This window comes from Lithobates pipiens, unplaced genomic scaffold, assembly GCF_037356315.1.
Source record: "Lithobates pipiens isolate NorthernLeopardFrog02 unplaced genomic scaffold, aLitPip1_a1.2 Scaffold_3, whole genome shotgun sequence".
Taxonomy (NCBI): domain Eukaryota; kingdom Metazoa; phylum Chordata; class Amphibia; order Anura; family Ranidae; genus Lithobates; species Lithobates pipiens.
Window position 1 is genome coordinate 230,437,885 of NW_027507790.1, and position 10,170 is coordinate 230,448,054.

Genomic DNA, 10,170 nt, shown 5'->3' on the forward strand with positions numbered 1-10,170 from the left:
TTTTAGATTATCCTCAGAGACCGAAACCAATTTAGGGAGAGGACGAGAGGACTAAAGGCTTTTTAGGAATGGGTAAGGGCATGAGAAGATGCAGTTTCCCAATCCATGAAATTGGCAGCGGCTCTGGAATCCAGATGTGCTGAGACCGAACGAGAGGAAGCACCGACATGAAGCAACACAGAAAGGAGAAGACGAGAAGGTGAAGGTGATATTTCAGGGTCTAATACTCCACCTTCCAGATGTATTAGCCCTGAGCGTTTTTCCGGACGAAGAGAACAAGTGTCACGGAAATGACCTTTGGCCTCACAATAGAGACATAGGCCCAGAGTTCTGCGCCTAGCACGTTCTTCGGGAGATAACTTAGTCCAGCCAAACTGCATAGGTTCCTCGGTAGGCAGGGGGTGCTCCTCGGATTGAACAGAAGGGACTGGGGGCTCAGGCTGCCTAAAGAACGGGGAGTGCTGGCGTCTTTTTTCCAGGGCCCTCTCCTGAAAGCGAATACCGATCTGGTTACACAAGGTGATGACACTGTCCAGATCAGCAGGAAGGGATCTTCCTGCTAATTCATCCTACACTCTATCAGAAAGGCCATGTAAAAAGGTTGCAACTAGAGCCTCATTATTCCAGCTCAATTCAGCTGTGAGGATACGGAACTGAAGAGCATACTGTCCCACAGACGCGGACTCTTGACGGAGATGTAAAAGAGCGCTAGCCGCTGAGGAGACACGACCCGGTTCCTCGAAGATATTCCGAAAAAGTTTCAAGAAATCAGACAGGCTAAAAACCACTGGATCATTCAGTTCCCACAGAGGGGCAGCCCAAGCTAACGCTTCGCCGGACAGGAGGGATATGATGTATGCAACTTTTGCCCGATCGGACAGAAAGTTTTGGGGCTGAAGTTCAAAATGAATTGTGCACTGGCTAAGGAACCCCCTGCAAGCCTTGGAATCCCCAGAGGAACGGGCCGGATCTGGTAGTTGTAATGAATGTGTGGCTGCGACTGATGCGATAGGTGCAGCGGCAGATAGCGGTTGTTGAACCGGGGGTCCTAATGAGGCCTGAACTTGTTCAACACGGGATGCCAAATCCTGAAGGAATCGCATCACCTGGGTCTGATGCGATTCTTGGGTCTCAAGTCTGCGAACTAAGCTCTGCAATGGATCATCTGCAGGAAGCAACACGTCAGCCGGGTCCACCTTGAGGCGAGGTGACAGATGTAGGTGTTCACCAGAGCCTTGAGTGGTGAGGATGGACTTGGCTGCAACTGGCTCCAGGTCGCGACCCCCAGAGTCCCCCAGCTCACACCCACAGTAGGCAACAGGAGGATAGGGATGGTGAGGGACAAAGCCAAGGTCGGGGCCACAAGCAGACAGGAATAGTCAGGGACACGCCAAAAGGTCAGGATCATAGGCAAACAGGGATAGTCAAAGACACGCCAAAATCGGTAATGGAACAACAAAAGAGCACACGGCAGGTAACAGCAAGCTAAACACACAAAGGAATACACAATGGTTGATCAGCACTGTTGGCTTGCAGTGCACAGGTTAATATAAGGTTCCCTGATAGGGCCTGGGGTGGAGCCATGCTTAGAGGAGAGGTTATAAAAACCACCAGGTGGAAGTGGCTGGCCTCTTAATCTGAACACGAGGGGAGGTAAGCAAACAGGAAGATCGCTGCATAACCATGACAGTAAGAGCCGACCGACTACCAGGTTAGTTGCCCATGATAGGCTGGGATCAAGATGGTGGCGTAGTTTCCCAATCTTTTGACAGATGCCGAGTTGTATGCTTCTTCATGTTGGATGGAAGATGTTGCTTGGTACCCCCATGGTGAGAGATATTTGAAGCCATCGTTCGGTGTCATTATGGGGGACTACTTTGTCCTGGTATATTATCAGGAGTTTTGTGGGATGTCCCCAGCTATATTTGATTTGTTGAGCTCGTAAGGTTTCCGTTATAGGTCTGAATTTCCACCGTCTAACTGCGGTGGCTTGGGATATGCCTGCATAAATTGCGAATCGAGAGAATGGGTCAGGTAGGAATTTTAGTTTCCTGTCAGTGGCCATGAGCATATCTTAGATATGAAAAAAATGTATACGTATGATTACATTGCATTGTACGGAGTCTGGAAGGAAGCTAAGTTTAACAAGGCAGTGTGCCCGATCAATGAGTAGATCCTGTTTGGAGACTGATGGTAGGATCTTTTTGAACAATGCTTGTAGGTAGCCAATGAGCTCTGGCTGCGTCATAGATTCAGGTATACCCCTGATTTTAACATTGTTTCTTCTGGATCTGTCCTCTAGGTCTGCCACCTTGTCTTTAAAGTGGAAGTAAACCCATGGATTTAAACAGTTAAAAAAAAAAAGGCATGCCGGGAATGCTAACTGCACATTGGATGTGCTCTCAGCCAAACTATCAAACCATCCAATGGCTGAATTCATAACGAATCACATGTGCAGCACCATAGCAGTTGAAGATTAAACAGAGGCAAAGATGGCAGAAAACGATAGGGGAGTTTACTTCCACTTTAAGTCACTGTAGTTCCTGTGATGGATCCTGGTAGGTATCCACCAAGATATTGTGAGCTGATACTACTTCCCCAACTTTTGATTCTAGGTCACCCGTTTGTTCAGCGATGTGGGTGATCTGTGTCTGTGTGGCTGATTGCTCACACCCATGTATAGTGACTGCAGCATATGTTTGAGCTCTGATGCAGTGGCAGGTGCCTGGTTGGACACAGTAGCAGCAGGTGCCTAGTTGGACAGCATTGCGCTATGTAGCTCTGAGAGGCTGTGGAGCGTCAGAGCTCCCCGCTCAAGCTGTCATTTGGCTCCACAGGTAGGACACTCCCTCCTGTTTTTGTACCATACTTTATTCATGGCTGTGTTCCTAAGCAAAACTGTGAGTGAGCCCACTCACTTGGGTGAGAAGCAACCCCACACATGAATGATTTCAGCATACTTTACTGTTGGCATGACACAGGACTGATGGTAGCGCTTACTTTTTCTGCTCCGGACAAGGTTTTTTCCAGATACCCCAAACAATTGGAAAGGGGATTCAAAGAAAATTACTTTACCACAGTCCTTAGGATTCTAATCCCTGTACATTATGCAGAATATCAGTCTGTGCCTGATGTTTTTTGTGGAGATAGCTTCTTTTCTGCCCTTCTTGACACCAGGCCATCCTCCAAAAAATAGGATTTTTTTTTTTTACTCACCGTAAAATCCTTTTCTCTTAAATACATTGACGGACACAGCAGCTCTTCTTGACCTTAGGAGAGGACTAGGCAGAAAGTGTTAAAAACAGCAACACTTGCACAATACAGCCCAGGGGCGGTGCTACTGGCTGTAACCCCTCACACTACCTTCAGCAGCTCAGTTTGTCAAAAGCAGTACAAACAGAAACAGGAGTGGTGGGTGCTGTGTCAGTCAATGAACTTCAGAGAAAAGGATTTTACGGGGAGTACAAAAATCCTTTTTTCTCTATCTTTCATTGACGGACAAAGCAGCTCTTCTTGACCTTAGGGATGTCCACAAGCAGTGTCAAAGAAACAAGGGGTTGGAACAGCAAACAACAATAACTCCACCCATAACAACCTCCTCAACGGAGGAGTTGCAACCTTAAACAGCCGCCTGCAAAACCTTGCGGCCGATGCAAGCATCCAAAGATGCGCTCACATCAACCTTGTAAAATTTAGTGAAAGTGTGAATGGACGACCAGATCGCCACCTTACACACCTGGGAAACAGACGCTTGATGTCAGAAAGCCCAAACGGCACCAATTGCCCTGGTTGAATGTGACATGACAGGAAAGGGGGGCACCCGTCCCCTTATGGCATAAACCTGAACTACAATCTGTCTGATCCACCGAGAGATGGTGGCCGATGAGACCGCCAGTCCCTTCTTCGGACCAGCCACTGACACAAACAGCGAGTCTGACCTCCGAAAAGGAGCCGTAGCAGACAGATACACCCGGAGAGCCCGGCCACTGCCAAGGAATGCAAAGGAAGAAACAAAGGCTGTGGACGCAGCACCGCCTTATCCTTGTGGAGGATCAAGTAGAGAGACTTGCAAGACAAGGCCGCCAACTCAGAAACCCTCCTGGCAGATGTAATGGCCACTAGAAATACTACTTTCTGAGAGAGTGTCAACATGGGAATCTCCCTAATGTTTTCAAACGGTGGTTTCTGAAGCACCGAGAGCACCAAATTCAAATCCTACGGAGGTAGCGGTGGTCGAACCAGAGGGGCCACATGTCGAACCCACTAAACAAATGTACTCACCAAATGAATAAGTCGCCAAGGGACGCTGAAAAAAAAAAAAACAGCCAACGCTGATATGTGCCCCTTGATGGTACTTAATGCAAGTTTCTGAACCACTCCTTGCTGCAAAAACAGCAGGATACTAGAAACGGAATACGTATGTGGATGCCACCCCATCTCCTCACCCCTGAAGATGTAGGCCCTCCACCTACGATGATAAATCTTCCAAGAAGATGACTTCCGTGCCCTCACCATAGTGGATATTACCGATTTCGACAGACCTCGGTCCCTTAGCACCTGGCTTTCAACAGCCATAACGTTAAAGCCAGTAAAGCAGGATAAAGTATTGGACCTTGTGACAGAAGGTCCTCTCGCATCGGTAGTCGCCAAGGAACATCCACCACCATTTGTACTATGTCGGCATACCATGGACGCCAAGGCCAATCTGGGTTAATCAGGATTACCGGAATCCGCTCGACCCCCACTCTGCGAAGCAGACGTTTGAATGGGGGAAAAGCATAAATCAGTCGATAATGCCCCCATGGAGCAACCAGCGTGTCTGCCGTGTCCGCCCAGGGATTCTTTGACCTGGCCACAAACCTCTGTACCTTCCGACTGAGTCGAGAAGTCAGGAGGAGAGCCACATCTGGCGTGCCCCACCTTAGGCAAAGGTGCCGAAATACATCCGGATATAGAAACCATTCCCCTTGGTCCAGCATCTGACGACTTAGGTAGTCCGCTTGCCAGTTTTCTACACCAGGAATGTACATGGCCGACGGGGGCCGGCGTGCGCCACTCTGCCCACCGCAGGATTTGAGCGACCGAGTGCTGCAGCCAAGCTCCTTGTTACTCCTTGATGGTTGACATACGCCACCGCTGTGGCGTTGTCCGACTGGATTCGGACCGGACACCCCTGCAGCCTCTGTGACCATGTGGAGAGGCACTGCCTGATTGCCCGAAGTTCCAGCACATTGATCGGCAGGCGGGATTCTTCCTGGGTCCACTCACCCTGGGCTGACTGTACACCCCAAACTCCACACCAACCAGCCAGGCTGGTGTACGTTGTGATCACCGCCCAATGAAGAGGAAGGAACGACTTCCTGGACTGAAGAGCCGGCGACCTCAGCCACCAGAGTAGAGAGTCCCTGACTAGCTGGCTCACTCGGATTTGACAAGCCAGGGTTAATGGACATTTGTCCCATCTTAACAGGATCTCCTTCTGCAAGACTTGAGTGTAGAATTGAGCATACCATACCGCCTCGAAAGTGGCTACCATGAGACCCAGGACTCGCATGCAAAAAGGCAGCAATGAACTTCACCGCAGCTTGAAGAGTTTGCAGCTTGTCCGAAGGAAGAAAGACTCTCGCCTCCGAGGAGTCCAAAAGCAGGCCCGGGTACTCCAGGCGTTGAGTCGGCACCAACACCGACTTCTGTCGGTTCAGTACCCAAATTCCCAAAGAGTTTGAATGGTGATTGCTACATCCTCCCTTAATTCTGAGGCGGATGCTGCCCTCAGAAAGAGGTCATCCAGGTAACCCACGATTGCAATCCCTCGCTGCCTTAGCAAAGCAAAAATTGGGGCTAGCACCTTGCTGAAGGCCCTCTGTGCTGATGCCAGGCCAAAAGGGAGAGCTACAAATTGGTAGTGCTTGTCCCTGACCGCAAATCGCAGAAACTTCTGATGCTTGATGCATATGGGGACAAGTATGAGTCCTTGGTGTCCAGGGATGCCAGAAAATCCCCCTGATGAAGTGCAGCGACCACTGAGGAAACTGATTCCATCCGGAACCTTTTTTACTTTCACAAAGCTGTTGAGAGCCTTTAGTTCCTGGACCGGACAGACCCATTCCTTCTTTGGGAATACAAACAGATTGGAGTACAATCCCTGAAACCTTTCCGGCATTGGTACAGGTACCATCACCCCACGCAGCAACAGGTCCTGTACTGCCCCAAACAGGGCCTGCCGCCGAGCCGGAAGAAGATGAAGGTTGGAGGGAAAAGAATCTGTTTGGCAGACAAGAAAGAAACTCTATCTTGTACCCTGAGGAAACAAATTCGCAGACCCATTGGTCGGAAAGTAGGGAAATCCACCGCGCCAAAGATGACCCTCCATCCGAGAGTCAGGCGGGGGCAAACCTTCATACGGGAACAGATTTGCTTGCGAAACCAGGGATGCTTTTGTCCCTCAGCAGGCACCTTGACGGACTGGGAACGATTACCTGTCAACCTGGGCGGACGAAAATTCCGCTTCTGAGCAGAAAAGGACGGCCCTTGCCTACGTTGTGGCTCCGTCCCTTTTCTGGACTGTGGGAGTAACGTACTCTTACCCCAGTAACAATTCTTAATAATGTCATCCAGCAAGGCTCCAAATTGCCACTCACTCTGGAAGGGTATGTTCGCCAGTGCTTTCTTAGATGCCTGGTCCGCAGACCGGCATTTCAGCCAAATCAGGCGATGTAGTACTCCTACTGATACTGAGGCTCTAGAGAGCAAGGCCGCAGCCCAGACATACTTAAGGCCCTGCACTAACTGGTCTGCAAGCTCCACGCAGACCAGGGAAGCCTGTTGCTTCTCCAATTCACGGTGCAACAATTTATCCCATTCAGTAAGCGTCTGCGACACCAGGGCCGTGGCTAACACTGGCCGCAATGCTGACCCCACCACCGTAAACATGGACCGGGCAACCGCCTCAGCCCTTCTGTTGGCAGGGTCCTTGAAAGCAGGAGTCCCTTCCACTGGAATTGTGGTTACCTTATTTAACCTGGATACCGGGGGGTCAACAATCAGAGCAGGTGTCCATTTTTTCAGGACTGAAAAGGCCCGCTGCGGTTTTCCCCACTCCTTGTAAATAAACGTATCAAAATAAGGTGGGTAAGGAAACACCTTAGCCGTGTGAGCCGGCTTGTGGGACCTGAAAGGGACTGACACCTCTGTAGATGCCCCCGCTGTATCCTCCATTTTTAGGGTATCCCGCACTGCTGTAATAAGTGCTCCTACAAGCGCCTTTTCCTGTGCTGACCTGAGTCATCCTCATTATCTGAACGGTCCTGGTCCGCATCCTCTGATACATTAGAACAGTGGCTGCCTGGAACAGCGGAGCCCGAGCCTGAATAAGAGCTTTCCCCAGAAAACGGTGGGGGGAGGGGGCTTTTTTACCCCCCTTGCGTCCACACGCCACTTCTACCCTGGCAACAAAGGCCTCCACGACAGCCGACAGAGCGCCCATAGGCACCGCAGGTGCAAGGGAACCAGTTGGAATAACAGGGATGTCTAGGGAAGAAGAGTCAGCTTCTGATGCCATGATGGAACCCACACTCACCTGTCACCACATAAGGACCCCTCCTAGCTGCCAGAGAATGAGGGCCCCCCCGCAGGACTCATCACCCTGACCCAGGTACTGCGCTGCTGCTGTCCGCTCTCCCCTGTGTCATCCACGAGGTGTGTGTGTTAAGCATGCTGTTCCAGAAGGAAATAAGCACCCAGCGCTAGAGGCAAAAGTACCTGAGGCTACTAGAAAATGGCCGCCTCAGCAAGAATGTCTGAGGGCGACAAGAAAATGTCTGAAAGGCAAAAAAAACTGTCTGTGGCTACAAATAAATAGCCGCGGCCCCACGAAAATGGCAGCCTCCCCACATGTCTCACACAACACAAACACCCCACTGTGGCCCAGAAACAGGGAAAGGGATGAGTGGAACGCCCAACACCCAGCGCAGCCCCCTGCCAGGACCCAGAGCCCCCCCTTGGAGGACCCCTGGCTAGGTATGTACACCGCACCCCCATTTTCCCAGTCAAACAAACAGAGGCCAATAGCATGGGGAGGAGGGAAGGGAGAGAAGAAAGGGAGAGTGATAGACCCCCCCTAGTGGACCTCCCGGGAAATGCCCAGCTGCTCCATCCTGCAGAGACAGGTGGAACCATACTTGCCCTTCCTGCAGGGATTACTGGATGCATTCCACAGACAGACCCATTACCCGAGCAGTACGGGGTGGCTGCCGGCCACGGCACACTGTGACACAGACAGCAGTAGCTCGGTCATATGTGTGCCCCGGAGCATATAGCTTACCGGCCGCCCCTGGATTTGACGGGGCATGTCGTGGCCGACCCATCGTGTAGCTACGGTCTGCTTACACTCGATGGCCAGGCTGAGGAGACTACAAGGATCTATATGATCCAGCCTGACTGTTGATTGTAGATCAGAGGAATCAAAAATGCATAAAAAATAAAAAATTCACAGGACCAATGGTCCCATCGGGAGCCAGGTCCTTCTACACTAGGCAGAAAAAAAACTGAGCTGCTGGATGCAATGTGAGGGGTTATAGCCAGTAGGACCGGCCTCTGGGTGGTACTGTGCAAGTGTTGCTGTTTTTAACACTTTCTGGCTCGTTCTCTTCTAAAGGGGCGATATAACCCTAAAGGTCAAGAAGAGCTGCTGTGTCCTTCACTTAACGATAGAGAAAAGTCTTCACCTCAGTGTGTGCAGATGCACTCACCCCTGCCTGCTGCCATTCCTGAGCAAGCTCTGCACTGGTGGTGCCCCAATCCCACAGCTGAATCAACTGTAGGAGACGGTCCAAATCATCTGATCACTCTTCATAACATTCTGGAGTACCGTATTTATCTGCGTATAACACGCACCTTTTCCCCTTAAAATCGGGAGTGCTTGTTATACGCCGATTGTGAGCCTGTGGGCCCAAAAGGTGGGCGAATGCAGGACATCCGGCTCTGTATCTCGGCGACGCCGTTTTTAAATGGCAAAGCTGAAAAGGACACTGACAAGGCTGCGGGTGGACACTGACAAGGCTGCATTGATGGGCATTTAAATGTAAGGGCTTTTTTCCTTAAAATTCCCTCCTAAACTTGGGGTGCATGTTATACGGTGATAAATACGGTATATACAAATTGCCATCATAAAAATTGGGGCTGCATAATTTTTCTGTCACTCAACTTTTGCCCATGGCTGTATTTGTAGCTCTTGAACTTACCCAAGACAGCAGTAAAATACAACAGGAGTTCTCAACCCCCTTTTTTTTACTCTGTCCAGAAAAAAACTCTGAATGCGATTTCAAGAGACACTAAAAGATATCCTTATGCTCCAAAAATAATCCAAGTACATTTATTACTTGATGGCCTTGTAAACTGGTTGTCATTAAAATGTTTTACTGTTTTTTTCCCTCCTTGTAACATCCTCTGTGAGCTCTCAAATCTTTTAATTTTCCTCCTCCCTTCCGTTTGTTTAGAATAAGCATTGCAGTCACGTACACTATTCTATGCACCCTACAAATCCCATAGTCCATTTCAGAAGCAAGCAACAGAGGTTGGCTACATATAGTAGGAATATGGAGAACAAACGTAGTGAACCTCTAACCGGAATTCAGATCACAGCAGCAAAATAAAAAAATAAAATAAAAAAGGAAGCAGTTGGAGAAGGTGGAGACCAATGGAAGGTACTTTTTGCCATTACGAATACATACTGTTAATCCATTTTCTGGCTGCACTATGCATAATTCTCCTCCGACATTGTCACAAATCCCAGTGTGCAAGTTACTATTGGTAACTATTTTATTGCTCTGCAATGCTGCAACCTGCATAGGTGTGAATCAGGCCTAAGCCCTTGTACACACGGGCGGAGATTCCAACAACCAAATCAGTCTGTGTAATTCTGACGGATTCATTCCGGAAGAGGTCGGAAGTGATGTTGCATACACACGGTCGGACAAAGTTGTCGGAAAATCCGATTGTACATAACGTGATGACATTATTTCGTTACGACGGGACTAGGTTTAGGCTAGTAGCCAATAGCTTTGGTCTAGGAATTTGATCTGAGCATGCGTGGCACTTTGTCCGTCGGAGTAGGCTACACATGATCGGAGTATGTCCGATCGGAGCATTTTGTTGGAAAATTTTACCGGC